The 20,333-nt window shown below is 27.2% G+C and overlaps 1 long non-coding RNA gene across 1 annotated transcript; it reads right to left on the bottom strand.

Moving 5' to 3' along the window:
* Nucleotides 1-2,405: 2,405 nt before the first annotated feature.
* On the bottom strand, nucleotides 2,406-18,476 carry LOC126302694 (uncharacterized). The gene is made up of 2 exons (XR_007553149.1): nucleotides 18,204-18,476; nucleotides 2,406-2,622 (listed from the first exon to the last, which is right to left on the bottom strand). It is a non-coding gene; the product is annotated as an uncharacterized LOC126302694 (long non-coding RNA).
* Between the last annotated feature and the right edge of the window lie 1,857 nt (nucleotides 18,477-20,333).

Raw genomic sequence — 20,333 nt, 5'->3', positions numbered from 1 at the left:
GGTTCAATAATTCATAATTTGAAGGATTCTCAGGATATTCGTTTTATAGGATCAATTGTTAATTTCATACCTTTAACTTCAGTTTGTTTTAATGTTTCTAGTTTATCTTTGTGTGGAATACCTTTTTTAGCGGGATTTTATTCAAAGGATTTAATTCTTGAGATGGTTTGTTTAAGATGAATTAATTGTTTAATTTTTTTTCTTTATCTTTTTTCTACTGGTTTAACTGCTTCTTATTCTTTTCGTTTGTTTTATTATTCAATATCTGGTGATAATAATTTTTATTCTAGATTTTCTTTTGATGATAAGGGTTATTATATTTCATTTGGAATAATTGGTCTATTGTTTGTTGCTGTTTTTGGTGGTAGTCTTTTATCTTGATTAATTTTTCCTATTCCTCATGTGATTGCTTTACCTTATTATTTAAAGTTTTTAACTATTACAGTTGTTATTTTAGGTGCTTATTTAGGTTATCTTATTTCTAATTTTGATTTTTCTCATAATTTATTTTCTTTAAGTATACTTTCTTTTGTTAGATTTGCTGGTTCTATATGATTTATACCTTTTCTTTCAACTAAGTTTATTAGATATATTCCTTTAAAAATAGGTTATTATTCATCTAAGTCATTTGATTATGGTTGAGGTGAATTACTTGGTGGTCAAGGTTTATATAGATTATTTATTTATTTAATTGGTTATATTCAAGGTTGATATGATTCTAATTTCAAGATTTATCTTTTAACTTTTATTTTTTGAATATTTATTTTGGTAATATTGTTTTTCGTTTACTTAAATAGCTTATAATTAGAGCGTGACACTGAAGATGTTAAGGAAGTATTTTTACTTTTAAGTATTTATAAATATAGATATATTATTTTTACAGTGAAAATGTAATGTTTTATTTAAACTATATAAATTTTAGAAATGTTAACGGAGTTTAACCGCTAATATAAAAAGTTAGCAGCTTTCATATTGGCTTTACATTTCCTTAATTGGAACTATTATAGTTCAATTATATTATTAACAGTAATACGCCTCTTTTTGGCTTCAATTAATAAGAATAAGGGTAGTACATACCAATCTTCCAGGTCGAAACTGACTGCAATATTTCGCTTCTTATTCTATTTAAGGTTGATTGATAATATCAATACTTTTTGAATGCAACCCAAATGTTATATTTAACTACAACCCTTTATTCTGCTCATTGTAATGCTCCTTGGTTTCATTCATGGTATAGTCCTCCTAATAGAACTAGAATAAAAAATATTGTTGATACTGTTCAGATTATAATGTCTGAAGTTTTAAAAATAATTACAATTGGTAGAATTAGTGCAATTTCTACATCAAAAATTAAAAAGATTACTGCGATTAGGAAGAATCGTATTGAGAATGGTATTCGTGCTGATCTTTTTGGATCAAACCCACATTCAAATGGTGATCTTTTTTCTCGATCATTAATTAATTTTTTTGATAGTGTTGTTGCCAGGATTATAACAATTATTGGAATAATAAATCTAATGAAAACTCTTGTTGATAGAATTAGAATTGTTTTTCTTGATTTATATCAAGCTTTCTGATTGGAAGTCAAATGTACTATTTATACTAGAGAAACAATTATCTACCTCATCAATAAATAGAGATATATAAGAATAATCATACTACGTCTACGAAGTGTCAGTATCATGCTGCTGCTTCAAATCCAAAGTGATGTCTTGGTGAAAATTGATTTATTGAGTGTCGAAGTAGACATGTTGATAAAAAGATTGTTCCAATTATTACGTGTAAACCATGGAATCCTGTTGCAACAAAGAATGTTGATCCATAAACTGCATCTGCAATGGTAAAAGGTGCTTCTCAATATTCATATGCTTGAAGTATTGTAAAGTATAGTCCTAATAACACTGTGAAGAATAATCCTTGTAGTGCTTGAGTATGATTAGATTCCATTAAACTATGATGTGCTCATGTTACTGTTACTCCTGATGCTAAAAGAATAGCTGTATTAAGTAATGGAATTTGTATAGGGTTAAAGGGTTGAATTCCTATTGGAGGTCATAGTATTCCTAGTTCAATTGTTGATGCTAATCTTCTTCTAAAGAATGCTCAAAAAAAAGAAACGAAAAATAATACCTCTGATGCAATAAATAAAATTATTCCTCATCGTAATCCAATTGATACAAATCCTGTATGTAATCCTTGATATGTTCCTTCTCGTACTACATCTCGTCATCATTGAATTATAGTTAGTAGGGTAATTCCAAATCCAATTATGAATAAGTTAATATTAAATAGGTGGAATCATTTTGCTAGTCCTGATACTAGGACTATTGCTCCAATTGCTCCTGTTAATGGTCAAGGTCTATAGTCTACTAAGTGGAATGGGTGGTTTGAGTGAGTTGTTAACATAGGTTTAATATACTTCTCTAGAAAATAGAGTTCTTAGAATTGAGAAAACATAGGCTTGAATTATTGCTACTGCTGATTCTAGAATTAATAGAAGTATTTGTCCAATAATTAGTAATGAGATTAAGTTTATTGCTATAGATGGTCCTGTGTTTCCTAATAAGGTTAATAATAAGTGTCCTGCAATTATATTTGCTGCCAACCGTACTGCTAATGTACCTGGTCGAATAACATTACTAATTGTTTCAATTAGTACTATAAATGATATTAATGCAGGCGGTGTACCTTGTGGTACAAGGTGTGTAAATATATGATTAGTATGGTTAATTCATCCAAATAATATAAATCTTAGCCATATAGGTAGGGCAATTGCAAATGTTAATGCTAAATGTCTTGTTCTAGTAAAAATATAAGGGAATAATCCTATGAAATTGTTAAATAATATTATAATAAAAATTGAGATGAAAATGAATGTTGTTCCATTAAATGATTTTGGTCCAAGAAGTGTTTTAAATTCATTATGTAAGGTTAAATTTAGTTTATTTCAGATAATGTTAATTCGTGATGGTGTAAGTCAAAATAGTGATGGGATTAATAATAGTCCTAGAAATGTTCTAGTTCAATTTAATGATAAATTAAAGATGTTAGTTGATGGGTCAAATGTTGAGAATAGATTTGTTATCATTTTCAATTTAAGTTTTTTATTTCAATTGTTCCTTTTTCTGCTCTTTTAATAAGGTTAGGTTTAAATGAGAAGAAGTTTATTTGATTAAACAAGATTAATGTAGCTGAAAATATAATGAATAGTGAGAATCATATAAGAGGGGATATTTGAGGGATTTGGATATAATTTCCCCATCAGAAGTAGTCGTTAATTTACTATTATTTGGTTTAAGAGACCATTACTTACTTTCAGTCATCTGATGAATTTCAAGGTGTACTAATTTTTTTTAGTTACTTTAGATTGACACTCTAATGTTATTTATTTTAACTAACTCCTTAAATTATCTTAGATAATCACTTAATAAATAAATTTACTGAAGTTCTTTCAATTACAATTGGTATAAATCTGTGGTTTGCTCCACAGATCTGAGCATTGTCCAAAGAATAATCCAGGTCGATTTATTGTGAATGTTCCTTGATTTAACCGACCTGGCGTTGCATCAATTTTAACCCCTAATGCAGGAACTGCTCATGAGTGTAGAACATCTGATGCTCTTGTTAATACTCGTACTTCTGTATTTATTGGTAGGATTGTTCGGTTATCTACATCTAGTAGTCGGAATCCATCATTTTCTAGGTCTTGTTCTGGTGTTATATAAGTGTCAAATTCTACGTCTATGAAGTCTGAATATTCATATCTTCAATATCATTGTCGTCCAATTGTTTTAATTGTAATTATTGCATCTACTGAATCATCAAGTAAATATAATAGTCGTAATGATGGAAGGGCAATAAAAATTAATGTAATTGCTGGTAAAGCTGTTCAGATTGTTTCAATTAAATGTCCATGAAGTATATTACGGTTAGTATAGGCAATAAATAATATATAACTTAGGGCATAACCTACAATTACTGTAATTAATAATAATACGACCATAGTATGATCATGAAAGAATGATAATTGCTCCATTAATGGTGAAGCTCCATCTTGAAGAGATAAATTTGATCATGTTGCCATTAATAAATATATTCTAATAAAAGGTCAAACCTTTATTTGTAGAGCTTAAATCTACTGCACTAATCTGCCATATTAGAATCTAGAGATTAATGGTAATTCTGAGTAACTATGTTCTGCAGGAGGGTTATTTTGTAGTCATTCTGTTGATCTTCTTATGTTAGCTCTAAATATAGTTGCTCGGTTTGTAATCATTCTTTCTCATATAATTACAATGAATATAATGATTCCTACAATAGAAATTGTAGACCCAATTCTTGATACTACGTTTCATGATGTATATGCGTCTGGGTAGTCAGAGTATCGTCGAGGTATTCCTGCTAATCCTAGGAAGTGTTGAGGAAAGAATGTTAAATTTACTCCAATGAATATAATTGTAAATTGGATTTTTAATCATGTATTATTTATAGTTAATCCTGTAAATAGTGGATATCATTGAATGACACCTCCTATAATTGCAAATACTGCTCCTATAGATAATACATAATGAAAGTGGGCTACTACATAATATGTATCATGTAATACAATATCAAGTGATGAATTTGCTAATACTAATCCTGTTAATCCACCAATTGTAAATAGGAAAATAAATCCTAGAGCTCATAATAATGGTGGATTGAACTTGAATTTAGTTCCATATAATGTAGCTAATCATCTAAATACCTTAATTCCTGTAGGTACAGCAATAATTATTGTTGCTGATGTAAAATATGCTCGTGTGTCAACATCCATTCCTACTGTAAATATATGATGTGCTCATACAATAAATCCTATTAGTCCAATTGATAGTATAGCATAAATTATACCTAATGTTCCAAATGATTCAATTTTTCCTCTTTCTTGACATACAATATGTGAAATAATTCCGAACCCCGGTAGAATTAAAATATAAACTTCTGGGTGTCCAAAGAATCAAAATAGATGTTGATATAGAATTGGGTCACCCCCTCCTGCAGGGTCAAAGAATGATGTATTTAAATTTCGATCTGTTAATAATATAGTAATAGCTCCTGCTAAAACTGGAAGTGAAAGAAGGAGAAGTAATGCTGTAATAGCTACAGATCATACAAATAAAGGTGTTTGATCTAAAGTTATACTTTCTGATCGTATATTAATTGCTGTTGTAATGAAATTCACTGCACCAAGAATAGATGATACACCTGCTAAGTGCAGTGAAAAAATAGCTAGATCTACAGATGCACCCCCGTGTGCAATAGCTCCTGCTAGAGGAGGGTAAACTGTTCATCCTGTACCAGCACCATTATCTACTATAGAAGATGTAAGAAGAAGGGTTAGTGAAGGTGGTAGTAATCAAAAACTTATATTATTTATTCGTGGAAATGCTATATCTGGTGCACCAATTATTAGTGGAACAAGTCAATTACCAAATCCACCAATTATAATAGGTATTACTATAAAGAAAATTATTACGAATGCGTGAGCTGTAATAATAACATTATAAATCTGGTCATCCCCAATTAGAGATCCAGGTTGGCCAAGTTCAGCACGAATAAGTATTCTTATTGATGTTCCTACTATTCCTGCTCATGCTCCAAATATGAAGTATAAAGTACCAATGTCCTTATGGTTTGTTGAGAATAATCATTTTTGCGGTAAGATGGCTGAATTTTAGGTGGTAGACTGTAAATCTACTTATGAGATGTTTTCTCTCTTATCATATTTAGGTCTTATATTCAATTATGATTCTTGACTGCAATTCTAGAGGTGTACAATTTTACTAAGGCCTAAAAGATTATTCTTTTAATTATAACTTTGAAGGTTATTAGTTTGATTAACTTAAGTCCTTAGTATAATGAAATTAAGGTTGATGTTGAAATCAATCCTATTGTTGAAATTATTACTGTTATAGGAAGAATGATTCTTGATTTTTGGGACTTTATCTTTATAGATCACGAATTTTCTGTGTATGATATAATTAGAGCTGAGAATCTAATACGTATATAGTAGTAGAGTGTAATTGTAGTTAATACAACTATAATAGTTATAATAGTTGTTATATTGTTTTCTATTAATGATTGTATTACAATTCATTTTGGTAAGAATCCAAGGAATGGTGGTAGTCCACCTAAAGATAATAAAGATAAGAATATTATGAATTTAATTTCGGTTTTTATATTTCTGGCTGAATAAATTTGATTTATGAAAAATAAATTTATTTGCTTAAATAATAAAACTATAATTAATCTTAATAGTGAGTAAATAATGAAGTATAGTTCTCAGATGTTTTCTCTGACTGTTAATGATCTAATTATTCAACCTAGATGTCTGATTGATGAATATGCTAAAAGTTGTCGTAAGGATGTTTGATTTAAACCTCCTATTGCCCCAATAATAATTCTTAAGATAATAATTGTTCAAATAAAAGTTCTTAATTGAATACAATAAGATAAGACCATTATTGGGGCGATTTTTTGTCATGTTATTAATGTTAAACAATTATTTCATCTTGATGCTCCTATAACTTCTGGAAATCAGAAATGGAAAGGTGCAGCTCCAATCTTTAATAATAGTCTAGATCTAATTATTATTGATGGGATAAATTCTGTTTCCCATCCCATGGGATATTTTATTTGAATCAGCAAAATTGAAAATAATAATATTGTCGATGCAATTGCTTGGACAATAAAATATTTAATTGATGATTCATTTATTATTATATTTTTATTTCTTGTTAGGAGCGGAATAAATGAAAGTAAGTTGATCTCAAGTCCTATTCAAACCCCAAATCAGGAATTTGATGAAATGGACAGGATCGTTCCTATCATTAATGTTGATAGGAAGAGAAGTTTTGTAGAGTTGTTGGTCATTAAAAAGGAGAGGATTGATACCTCTATAAATAGGGTATGAACCCATTAGCTTGTTTAGCTTACCTTTTTACATTAAGGTGTATGATGCACGTTAGTTTTTGATACTAAAGGAGGTAGTTTAATTCTATCTTATGTAATTTTAATGAAGGTAATTTTATTTACTTTATTTACCCTATCAAGGTAACCCTTTAATCAGGCACTTCATTTATTTAATATATAAATCGAAAGTTTTTTTTTGAAATTCTTTTATGTATTATTTTGTTTAATTAGGATTAATTTATCCTGCTCATTTTATTTTTTTCATATATATATATAATAAATAATTTAAATTAAAGTATTATAAGTTCATCTTACCATTATCAATTGATTATTTTAATGCAATTATTTACCTAGGATTATAGCTACTTATGTTTTTAGCTTAAAATAGGTTATTATAATATAATATATATAATAATATGTAATTTAATATTTAATATTATTATAATTGGATATAATAAATAAAATTTTTAATTTAAATATAAAATATTATAATTAATATAAATAATTATATTAATTATAATAATATAATTATGTAAATTATCTATAATTAGATTATTTAACTAATATATATGAAAGTTAACTTAATATAAAAAAAGAATTCATATTAATAACATATTATATTAAATTACATAATTGTATAAAATATATTTATTATATTATTTAATCTTTCTTTATTTATTAGCGAAAAGAAAGATTAAATAAGAAAGAATATAATACATTTATTGCTATACATGTTCCATATTAATCTTTAATTATATATAATAGAGAAGTTGTTGTGGTCATACATAGGGGCGTTTCTTTTTTTTGTTAATGTTTGTGGTTTTTTTCTTTTTTTTTCTTTAAATATTTGAATCTTTTATTTTTTCCTGAATTAATAGATTTAAAATTTTCTTATTTTTTATTTTTAAAAGTTTTATTCTTGCTTGTTTATTCACTTTTTCTTTGTATTATATGTAAGTTTTGTTAGACTAAATGTTCTTTTTGCAGTAATTTGATTTAATTATCAAGTGATTTTGGATTTAGCAATTGATTTAGTATCGGCATAATTCGTGCCAGCAGCCGCGGTTATACGATTGATACAAGTGAATATTATTGGTTAAAACAGTTGTTTATATTATTAGGGTTGAAATATAAATTTGTAAGGTGAAATGTTAAAATTTATTTGTGGCCCTTTTTATGAATCTGTGAAATTTAAATAATAAACTAGGATTAGATACCCTATTATTTTAAATGTTAATTATATTTACCAGGGTACTATTAGTTAAGGTCTTTAAACCCAAAGAATTTGGCGGTATCTCATTCCATTCAGAGGAACCTACCCCATGATTGATAATACACGATTTACTCTACTTAATTTATTTGCTTGTATATCTCCGTTATCAGAGAATCTTTTTAGAGTTATAATTCTCAAGATTTATAATTATAAAATATTTCAGGTCAAGGTGCAGCTTATAGTTAAGAGGAGGTGGGTTACAATAGATTTTTGTTTATAACGAATTTGATAGTGAAATACTGTTAATGAAGGTGGATTTGATAGTAATTTAATTTATTTAATTTAACTGATATTGGCTCTGAGATGTGTACACATCGCCCGTCGCTCTCATTATTGATTATTCTATTTTATTTTAAAGTAGCTTCAATTTAGATGAGATAAGTCGTAACATAGTAGATGTACTGGAAAGTGTATCTAGGAAGAGTTTCAAGATATAACTTATTAGTAAAGTGTTTCATTTACACTGAAAATTTTTCTATGCAAATCAGGATATCTTGATTATTTATGTTATTATATTTATTTTTTGTTTATTTAATTATTTAATATAAATAATTTTATTGTATTTTTGTCTTAGTATATTTTATAGAATTGATTTTTTAAATTATAGTTTATTGGTAATGTAAGTGTTTTATGAAATATTATTTTACATTTTTTTAAGTAGATTTTATTTATTGTACCTTTTGTATCAGGGTTTATCAAAATTTTAGTATTTATTTTACTTGTCTCGATTTGGGTTGATTTATAAATAAGTTATAGTTAATGTATCATAATTATTATTAAATTATTTATAGAAATGAGATGTTAATCGTTTCCCAAGATATCTAGTTTCTTAAGAAAAAATTTAATTTTTTAAAGTTATTTGTTTTTATTTAATTTTTTAAGTAAAAATATTAACTTATTTATTCTTTAAGGGATAAGCTTTGAAGTTAATAACCTATAATTTATTTTATAGAAATATAATAGTAAGCTTTAAACCAGCTATCTTTAATATTACGTTTTAGTTCATTATTTTTTATTTTGATTTTATAAATATTTTAGGTTTTTTATTAAGATTATTAATTTAATTTTAAAATTTTTGTAATAATGATAGAATTAGTATATTTATTTGTATGAAATTTTTACCTTGTGAACTTATTATAAGGAACTAGGCAAAATTGATTTCCGCCTGTTTATCAAAAACATGTCCTCTTGTTTATATTTTGAGGTCTGGCCTGCTCACTGAGCGTATTTTTAAAGAGCCGCGGTATTTTGACCGTGCAAAGGTAGCATAATCATTAGTCTCTTAATTAGTGGCTGGAATGAATGGCTTGACGAGAAATCAACTGTCTCTTAATAAATTTTTGAATTTAACTTTTGAGTCAAAAGGCTTAAATTCTTCTTTAGGACGAGAAGACCCTATAGAGCTTGACATTTTACTTTTATATAGTTTTTTGTTTGTCTTTCTATATTTAATGATGATGTTTTGTTGGGGTGACATGAAGAATAGATAAACTCTTCATTATTATATCATTTATTTATGTTTGTTATTTTGATCCATAATTTATGATCATAAGATTAAGTTACCTTAGGGATAACAGCGTAATTGTTTTTGAGAGCTCATATCGACAAAGCAGATTGCGACCTCGATGTTGGATTAAGAAAAATTTTGGGTGCAGGAGCCCAATGATTAGGTCTGTTCGACCTTTAAATTCTTACATGATCTGAGTTCAGACCGGCGTGAGCCAGGTCGGTTTCTATCCTAAGATTGTTAATCCATATTAGTACGAAAGGACCATATGGTTAAAATATTTTTTGTTATATTGATTAATATTAATTTATTTACTATTTTGACAGATTAATGTGTTGAATTTAGAATTCATTTATGTAGATTTTTTCTACAAATAGTATTGATACTTTATGATTTATTTATATTTATTTTGAATTTTCTTTTATTGGTTATTTGTGTTTTAATTAGTGTTGCCTTTTTAACTTTATTAGAGCGTAAGGTTTTAGGTTATATTCAGATTCGAAAGGGTCCAAATAAGGTAGGTTTTGTTGGAATTCCTCAGCCATTTAGAGATGCTATTAAGTTAATTTGTAAGGAGCAGCCAATTCCTATTATATCTAATTACCTACTTTATTATTTTCCCCTGTTTTTAATTTAATGATTTCTTTAGACGTTTGAGTAATTTTTCCTTATTTAACTTATATGTGTTCTTTTTCTTATAGATTTTTATTTTTTTTATGTTGTACTAGATTAGGTGTTTATACTGTTATAATTGCTGGTTGATCTTCTAATTCAAATTATTCATTATTAGGTTCTCTTCGTTCTGTTGCTCAAACAATTTCTTATGAAGTTAGTTTAGCTTTAATTTTATTGTCTTTAATTATTTTAATTGGTAGTTTTAATATGTTTGATTTTATAAACTATCAGCTTTATTGTTGATTTATTATTATTTCTTTGCCTTTAGCTTTAGCTTGTTTTGCTTCTTGCTTAGCTTAAACTAATCGTACTCCTTTTGATTTTGCTGAAGGGGAATCTGAGTTAGTTTCAGGATTTAATATTGAGTATGGTGCGGGTGGTTTTACTTTAATTTTTTTAGCTGAATATACTAGAATTGTCTTCATAAGAATGTTATTGGCTTTAATTTTTTTGGGCGGTGATTTTTATTCTTTTATATTTTTTATTAAGCTTGCTATTATATCTTTTGGTTTTATTTGGGTTCGTGGAACATTACCATGGTTCCATTATGATAAATTAATGTACTTAGCTTGAAAAAGTTTTTTACCTTTATCTTTGAATTTTTTTATTTTCTTTGTTGGTTTAAAGATTTTATTTATCTCATTTGTTTAGTGAAATTTTTTGAGAAAAGTTAATAGAAGAGTTAAACTTCTAATTTTATGTTTTCAAAACATATGCTTTTCCTAAGCTAATTAACTTTATTCCTTAATTAATTTATCTCATGCGTTTGCGACATGGACATTAATTAAGAAATATGTGAAGTAAATAATTGTTAAGATTTGACCTGTTATAATATAAGGTTCTTCAACAGGTCGTTTACCAATTCACGTTAGTAAGCATACAACAACTACTATAATTCAGAATAAAATTTGATTAATAGGGTAAAATTGAATGCCTCGGAATGGTGTTTTATTATAAAATGGTAAAATTATTAAGATTCTAATTGATAAAAATAATGCAATAACACCTCCTAACTTATTAGGGATAGATCGTAGAATTGCATATGCAAATAGGAAATATCATTCTGGTTGAATGTGAACTGGTGTTACTAATGGGTTGGCAGGTACAAAGTTATCTGGATCTCCTAATAGGTAAGGATTAATTAAACATAGTATAATTAATAATGATGTTATTATTACAAATGTAATAGAATCCTTAAAGGTAAAGTATGGATGGAATGGAATTTTTTCAATATCTCCATTTAGTCCAAGAGGATTATTAGATCCTGTTTGGTGAAGAAAAAATAAATGAATTGCTGCTATAGCAGCAATAGTAAATGGTAATACAAAATGGAATGTGAATAATCGATTTAATGTTGCATTATCAACAGCGAATCCTCCTCATACTCATTGGACTAAATCTGTTCCTAAGTATGGGATTGCTGATAATAAATTAGTAATTACTGTTGTACCTCAAAAAGATATTTGGCCTCAGGGTAAGACATATCCTATAAATGCAGTTGCTATAACTAAAAATAAAATCACTGTACCAATTATTCAGGTATGTATATATATATATATATATAAGATCCATAGTAAATTCCCCGTCCTACATGTAAGTAAATACAAATAAAAAATATAGATGCTCCAATTGCGTGTAAGGTTCGGATAATTCAACCATTATTTACGTCTCGGCAGATGTGTACTACACTACTGAATGCTATTTCAATATTTGATGTATAATGTATAGCTAAAAATAGTCCAGTTACGATTTGAATTACCAAACATAACCCTAATAGGGATCCAAAATTTCATCAAAATGAAATATTTGTTGGGGCAGGTAAGTCAATTAAAGAGTTATTAATAATTTTAATTAAAGGATGTCTTAATCGTAAGGGTTTATTCATTAGTAATTATCTTATTTTACGAATAGGTCCCTGATTAATATTGGTGATTTTAACAACTGCTAGTAGTGCTAAAAATAAATAAATTATTATTATTATTGTAATAATGAATGTTGGTCTATTATATAATTTTTCTAAAGATATTGTTATTTCTTGATAATTGATTGAATTATCAATATTTATAGTTTCGGTGTTTTTGAAAAAGTCTATAAATATAGATATATCTAGAATAATTAATATTAATATGATAAATACTCACATTATTAATGTAATAATTATAGTGATTGATTTAGGCTGAAATATTTCGTTTGATGCAATTCTTGTAATGTAAATAAATAATACTAGTATACCACCAAGAAATGTTAAAAATAAAATATATGATAATCAATATCTTTCTATTATTGTTCCTGTTATTAATCCAACTAGGAAGGTTTGAAGGATAATAAAAAGCATTATTGATATTGGGTGTCTTAATTTAATAAAATTAATATTTATTACATTTGATAATGATATAATTATTATTTTGATCATTTCAGGGGTTAGTTTATTTAAAATACCGGTTTTGGGGACCGATGATGGAAGCTTTTCCACCTCTGAAGTTTTAAAAGTGGGGGCTGGACTTATTTTCGGTTTACAAGACCGGCGTTTTTTTTAAACTATTAAAACTAATGTTTATATTCTCTATTTTTACTTCTTTATTGATTTATTTTGCTGGTGTTTATGTTTTTTCTTCTAAACGTAAACATTTATTAATGGTTCTTTTGAGATTAGAATATATTGTTCTTTCTTTATTTATGTTAGTTATGGTTTTTCTTATTGAGTTTGATTATGATTATTTTTTTCCTGTTATTTTTTTAGTTTTTTCTGTTAGTGAGGGTGCTTTAGGTCTTTCTATTTTAGTTTCAATAATTCGTTCTCATGGTAATGATTTTTTTAATTCTTTTGGTTTATCTTTATGTTAAAGTATTTATTTATAACTATTTTTTTGATCCCTCTTTGTTTATTAAATAATTGTTGATGGTTGGTTCATTCTTTAATGTTTCTGTCGGGTTTTGTTTTTATAATTTGTGTTTATTCATATGCTGATTTGAATATAATTAGATATTATTTTGGTATTGATTATTTTTCTTTTAGTTTAATTTTACTTAGTTTTTGGATTTGTTCTTTAATAATCACTGCTAGAGGTTCAGTTTATTTAAGTTCATATCACTCTAATTTTTTTGTTTTTATGGTTTTGATTTTAATAATTATGCTTTATTGTTCATTTGCTAGATTAAGTCTTCTTTCTTTTTATATTTTTTTTGAGGCTAGATTAGTTCCTACTTTACTTTTAATTTTGGGTTGGCGTTATCAACCTGAGCGTTTGCAGGCTGGTGTTTATTTAATTTTTTATACTTTGGTTGCTAGATTACCTTTATTATTAGTTTTATTTAAGGTTTATGATTTTTCTAATACTTTATATTTTCCTTTATTGGTTGATGTTGGTTCTTATTATTTTATGTTTTATGTATTTATAATTTTGGCTTTTTTAGTTAAGATACCTATGTTTTTGGTTCATTTATGACTTCCTAAGGCTCATGTAGAGGCCCCTATTTCAGGTAGAATAATTCTTGCTGGTGTTTTATTAAAGTTAGGTGGTTATGGTATTTTTCGTGTTATAAAGGTTATTTCTTATTTGGGTTTAAAGTTTAATTATTTTTGATTGTCTTTAGGTTTATCTGGGGGTGTTATTGTAAGATTAATTTGTTTTCGTCAGGTTGATTTAAAGTCTTTAATTGCATATTCTTCTGTTGCTCATATAAGAATGGTTATTGGTGGATTGATGACTATGAATTGATGGGGTTGTGTAGGTTCTCTTTCTCTAATGGTTGGTCATGGTTTATGTTCTTCTGGTTTATTTTGTTTATCTAATATTATTTATGAACGTTTAGGTAGACAAAGATTATTAATTAACAAGGGTATAATTAATTTGATGCCAAGAATGGCTTTATGATGATTTCTTTTAGGATCATCAAATATGGCTGCTCCTCCTTCTTTAAATTTGGTAGGTGAAATTAGATTATTAAATAGAATTATATCTTGATCTTCTTTTAGATTCTTTGCTTTGATTTTTTTATCTTTTTTTAGAGCTGTTTATACTTTGTATATATATTCTTATTCTCAGCATGGGAATTATTATTCTGGTGTTTATACTTGTTCTCTTGGTTATTTTCGTGAATATCATCTTTTACTTTTACATTGATTGCCTTTAAATATTCTCTGTTTAAAGGGTGAATATTTCTTTGTTTAGTTTGCTTAAGTATTTTAATTAAAAATATTGTTTTGTGGAATCAATGATATGAAGTGTTTCATCTTAGGCTGTGAATTTATTTTCTATTTGTTCTTTGAGTTTTTTTTCTTTGTTTATTTCGAGAACTATAATTTTTATTTTAGGTATTTATTATTTAATAATTGATTATAGAGTTTTTGTAGAGTGAGAGCTTTTCAAATTAATGGTTCAATAGTTGTTATAACTTTAATTTTGGATTGAATATCTCTTATTTTTATATCTTTTGTTATATATATTTCTTCTTTGGTTATTTATTATAGAGAGGATTATATATCTGGTGAAAAGAATATAAATCGTTTTATTATTATTGTTTTAATATTTATTCTTTCTATAGGTTTTTTAATTATTAGTCCTAATTTAATTAGAATTTTATTAGGTTGAGATTGTTTAGGTTTAGTTTCTTATTGTTTACTTATTTATTATCAAAATGTAAAATCTTATAGTGCTGGTATATTAACTGCACTTTCTAATCGTATTGGTGATGTTGCTATTTTAATTTCTATTGCATGAATGTTAAATTTTGGTGGTTGAAATTATATTTATTATTATGATTTTATTTCTAATTCTTTTGAAATAAAGCTCATTACTATATTAATTGTTTTAGCAGCTATAACTAAGAGAGCTCAGATTCCTTTCTCTTCCTGCTGCTATAGCAGCTCCTACTCCTGTTTCTGCCTTAGTTCATTCTTCTACTCTTGTTACTGCTGGTGTTTATTTATTAATTCGTTTTAGACCAATATTGGATACTTATAATTGTGGTTGATTTTTACTTTTAATTGGTTGTATAACTATATTTATGGCTGGATTGGGCGCTAATTTTGAGTTTGATTTAAAGAAGATTATTGCTCTTTCTACTTTAAGACAACTTGGTTTAATAATAAGAATTTTGGCTATAGGTTATCCAAAGCTTGCATTTTTTCATTTATTGGCTCATGCTTTATTTAAGGCATTATTATTTATATGTGCAGGTTCAATAATTCATAATTTGAAGGATTCCCAGGATATTCGTTTTATAGGATCAATTGTTAATTTCATACCTTTAACTTCAGTTTGTTTTAATGTTTCTAGTTTATCTTTGTGTGGAATACCTTTTTTAGCGGGATTTTATTCAAAGGATTTAATTCTTGAGATGGTTTGTTTAAGATGAATTAATTGTTTAATTTTTTTTCTTTATTTTTTTTCTACTGGTTTAACTGCTTCTTATTCTTTTCGTTTGTTTTATTATTCAATATCTGGTGATAATAATTTTTATTCTAGATTTTCTTTTGATGATAAGGGTTATTATATTTCATTTGGAATAATTGGTCTATTGTTTGTTGCTGTTTTTGGTGGTAGTCTTTTATCTTGATTAATTTTTCCTATTCCTCATGTGATTGCTGTACCTTATTATTTAAAGTTTTTAACTATTACAGTTGTTATTTTAGGTGCTTATTTAGGTTATCTTATTTCTAATTTTGATTTTTCTCATAATTTATTTTCTTTAAGTATACTTTCTTTTGTTAGATTTGCTGGTTCTATATGATTTATACCTTTTCTTTCAACTAAGTTTATTAGATATATTCCTTTAAAAATAGGTTATTATTCATCTAAGTCATTTGATTATGGTTGAGGTGAATTACTTGGTGGTCAAGGTTTATATAGATTATTTATTTATTTAATTGGTTATATTCAAGGTTGATATGATTCTAATTTCAAGATTTATCTTTTAACTTTTATTTTTTGAATATTTATTTTGGTAATATTGTTTTTCGTTTACTTAAATAGCTTATGATTAGAGCGTGACACTGAAGATGTTAAGGAAGTATTTTTACTTTTAAGTATTTATAAATATAGATATATTATTTTTACAGTGAAAATGTAATGTTTTATTTAAACTATATAAATTTTAGAAATGTTAACGGAGTTTAACCGCTAATATAAAAAGTTAGCAGCTTTCATATTGGCTTTACATTTCCTTAATTGGAACTATTATAGTTCAATTATATTATTAACAGTAATACGCCTCTATTTGGCTTCAATTAATAAGAATAAGGGTAGTACATACCAATCTTCCAGGTCGAAACTGACTGCAATATTTCGCTTCTTATTCTATTTAAGGTTGATTGATAATATCAATACTTTTTGAATGCAACCCAAATGTTATATTTAACTACAACCCTTTATTCTGCTCATTGTAATGCTCCTTGGTTTCATTCATGGTATAGTCCTCCTAATAGAACTAGAATAAAAAATATTGTTGATACTGTTCAGATTATAATGTCTGAAGTTTTAAAAATAATTACAATTGGTAGAATTAGTGCAATTTCTACATCAAACATTAAAAAGATTACTGCGATTAGGAAGAATCGTATTGAGAATGGTATTCGTGCTGATCTTTTTGGATCAAACCCACATTCAAATGGTGATCTTTTTTCTCGATCATTAATTAATTTTTTTGATAGTGTTGTTGCCAGGATTATAACAATTATTGGAATAATAAATCTAATGAAAACTCTTGTTGATAGAATTAGAATTGTTTTTCTTGATTTATATCAAGCTTTCTGATTGGAAGTCAAATGTACTATTTATACTAGAAAAACAATTATCTACCTCATCAATAAATAGAGATATATAAGAATAATCATACTACGTCTACGAAGTGTCAGTATCATGCTGCTGCTTCAAATCCAAAGTGATGTCTTGGTGAAAATTGATTTATTGAGTGTCGAAGTAGACATGTTGATAAAAAGATTGTTCCAATAATTACGTGTAAACCATGGAATCCTGTTGCAACAAAGAATGTTGATCCATAAACTGCATCTGCAATGGTAAAAGGTGCTTCTCAATATTCATATGCTTGAAGTATTGTAAAGTATAGTCCTAATAACACTGTGAAGAATAATCCTTGTAGTGCTTGAGTATGATTAGATTCCATTAAACTATGATGTGCTCATGTTACTGTTACTCCTGATGCTAAAAGAATAGCTGTATTAAGTAATGGAATTTGTATAGGGTTAAAGGGTTGAATTCCTATTGGAGGTCATAGTATTCCTAGTTCAATTGTTGGTGCTAATCTTCTTCTAAAGAATGCTCAAAAAAAAGAAACGAAAAATAATACCTCTGATGCAATAAATAAAATTATTCCTCATCGTAATCCAATTGATACAAATCCTGTATGTAATCCTTGATATGTTCCTTCTCGTACTACATCTCGTCATCATTGAATTATAGTTAGTAGGGTAATTCCAAATCCAATTATGAATAAGTTAATATTAAATAGGTGGAATCATTTTGCTAGTCCTGATACTAGGACTATTGCTCCAATTGCTCCTGTTAATGGTCAAGGTCTATAGTCTACTAAGTGGAATGGGTGGTTTGAGTGAGTTGTTAACATAGGTTTAATATACTTCTCTAGAATATAGAGTTCTTAGAATTGAGAAAACATAGGCTTGAATTATTGCTACTGCTGATTCTAGAATTAATAGAAGTATTTGTCCAATAATTAGTAATGAGATTAAGTTTATTGCTATAGATGGTCCTGTGTTTCCTAATAAGGTTAACAATAAGTGTCCTGCAATTATATTTGCTGCCAACCGTACTGCTAATGTACCTGGTCGAATAACATTACTAATTCTTTCAATTAGTACTATAAATGATATTAATGCAGGCGGTGTACCTTGTGGTACAAGGTGTGTAAATATATGATTAGTATGGTTAATTCATCCAAATAATATAAATCTTAGCCATATAGGTAGGGCAATTGCAAATGTTAATGCTAAATGTCTTGTTCTAGTAAAAATATAAGGGAATAATCCTATGAAATTGTTAAATAATATTATAATAAAAATTGAGATGAAAATGAATGTGGTTCCATTAAATGATTTTGACCAAGAAGTGTTTTAAATTCGTTATGTAAGGTTAAATTTAGTTTATTTCAGATAATGTTAATTCGTGATGGTGTAAGTCAAAATAGTGATGGGATTAATAATAGTCCTAGAAATGTTCTAGTTCAATTTAATGATAAATTAAAGATGTTAGTTGATGGGTCAAATGTTGAGAATAGATTTGTTATCATTTTCAATTTAAGTTTTTTATTTCAATTGTTCCTTTTTCTGCTCTTTTAATAAGGTTAGGTTTAAATGAGAAGAAGTTTATTTGATTAAACAAGATTAATGTAGCTGAAAATATAATGAATAGTGAGAATCATATAAGAGGGGATATTTGAGGGATTTGGATATAATTTCCCCATCAGAAGTAGTCGTTAATTTACTATTATTTGGTTTAAGAGACCATTACTTACTTTCAGTCATCTGATGAATTTCAAGGTGTACTAATTTTTTTTAGTTACTTTAGATTGACACTCTAATGTTATTTATTTTAACTAACTCCTTAAATTATCTTAGATAATCACTTAATAAATAAATTTACTGAAGTTCTTTCAATTACAATTGGTATATATCTGTGGTTTGCTCCACAGATTTCTGAGCATTGTCCAAAGAATAATCCAGGTCGATTTATTGTGAATGTTCCTTGATTTAACCGACCTGGCGTTGCATCAATTTTAACCCCTAATGCAGGAACTGCTCATGAGTGTAGAACATCTGATGCTCTTGTTAATACTCGTACTTCTGTATTTATTGGTAGGATTGTTCGGTTATCTACATCTAGTAGTCGGAATCCATCATTTTCTAGGTCTTGTTCTGGTGTTATATAAGTGTCAATTTCTACGTCTATGAAGTCTGAATATTCATATCTTCAATATCATTGTCGTCCAATGGTTTTAATTGTAATTATTGCATCTACTGAATCATCAAGTAAATATAATAGTCGTAAAGATGGAAGGGCAATAAAAATTAATGTAATTGCTGGTAAAGCTGTTCAGATTGTTTCAATTAAATGTCCATGAAGTATATTACGGTTAGTATAGGCAATAAATAATATATAACTTAGGGCATAACCTACAATTACTGTAATTAATAATAATACGACCATAGTATGATCATGAAAGAATGATAATTGCTCCATTAATGGTGAAGCTCCATCTTGAAGAGATAAATTTGATCATGTTGCCATTAATAAATATTTTCTAATAAAAGGTCAAACCTTTATTTGTAGAGCTTAAATCTACTGCACTAATCTGCCATATTAGAATCTAGAGATTAATGGTAATTCTGAGTAACTATGTTCTGCAGGAGGGTTATTTTGTAGTCATTCTGTTGATCTTCTTATGTTAGCTCTAAATATAATTGCTCGGTTTGTAATCATTCTTTCTCATATAATTACAATGAATATAATGATTCCTACAATAGAAATTGTAGACCCAATTCTTGATACTACGTTTCATGATGTATATGCGTCTGGGTAGTCAGAGTATCGTCGAGGTATTCCTGCTAATCCTAGGAAGTGTTGAGGAAAGAATGTTAAATTTACTCCAATGAATATAATTGTAAATTGGATTTTTAATCATGTATTATTTATAGTTAATCCTGTAAATAGTGGATATCATTGAATGACACCTCCTATAATTGCAAATACTGCTCCTATAGATAATACATAATGAAAGTGGGCTACTACATAATATGTATCATGTAATACAGTATCAAGTGATGAATTTGCTAATACTAATCCTGTTAATCCACCAATTGTAAATAGGAAAATAAATCCTAGAGCTCATAATAATGGTGGATTGAACTTGAATTTAGTTCCATATAATGTAGCTAATCATCTAAATACCTTAATT

Source organism: Schistocerca gregaria, unplaced genomic scaffold, assembly GCF_023897955.1.
Source record: "Schistocerca gregaria isolate iqSchGreg1 unplaced genomic scaffold, iqSchGreg1.2 ptg000178l, whole genome shotgun sequence".
NCBI classification, from domain to species: domain Eukaryota; kingdom Metazoa; phylum Arthropoda; class Insecta; order Orthoptera; family Acrididae; genus Schistocerca; species Schistocerca gregaria.
The sequence above is the reverse complement of the archived record's forward strand: the minus strand, read 5'-3'. Positions and strand labels throughout refer to the sequence as shown.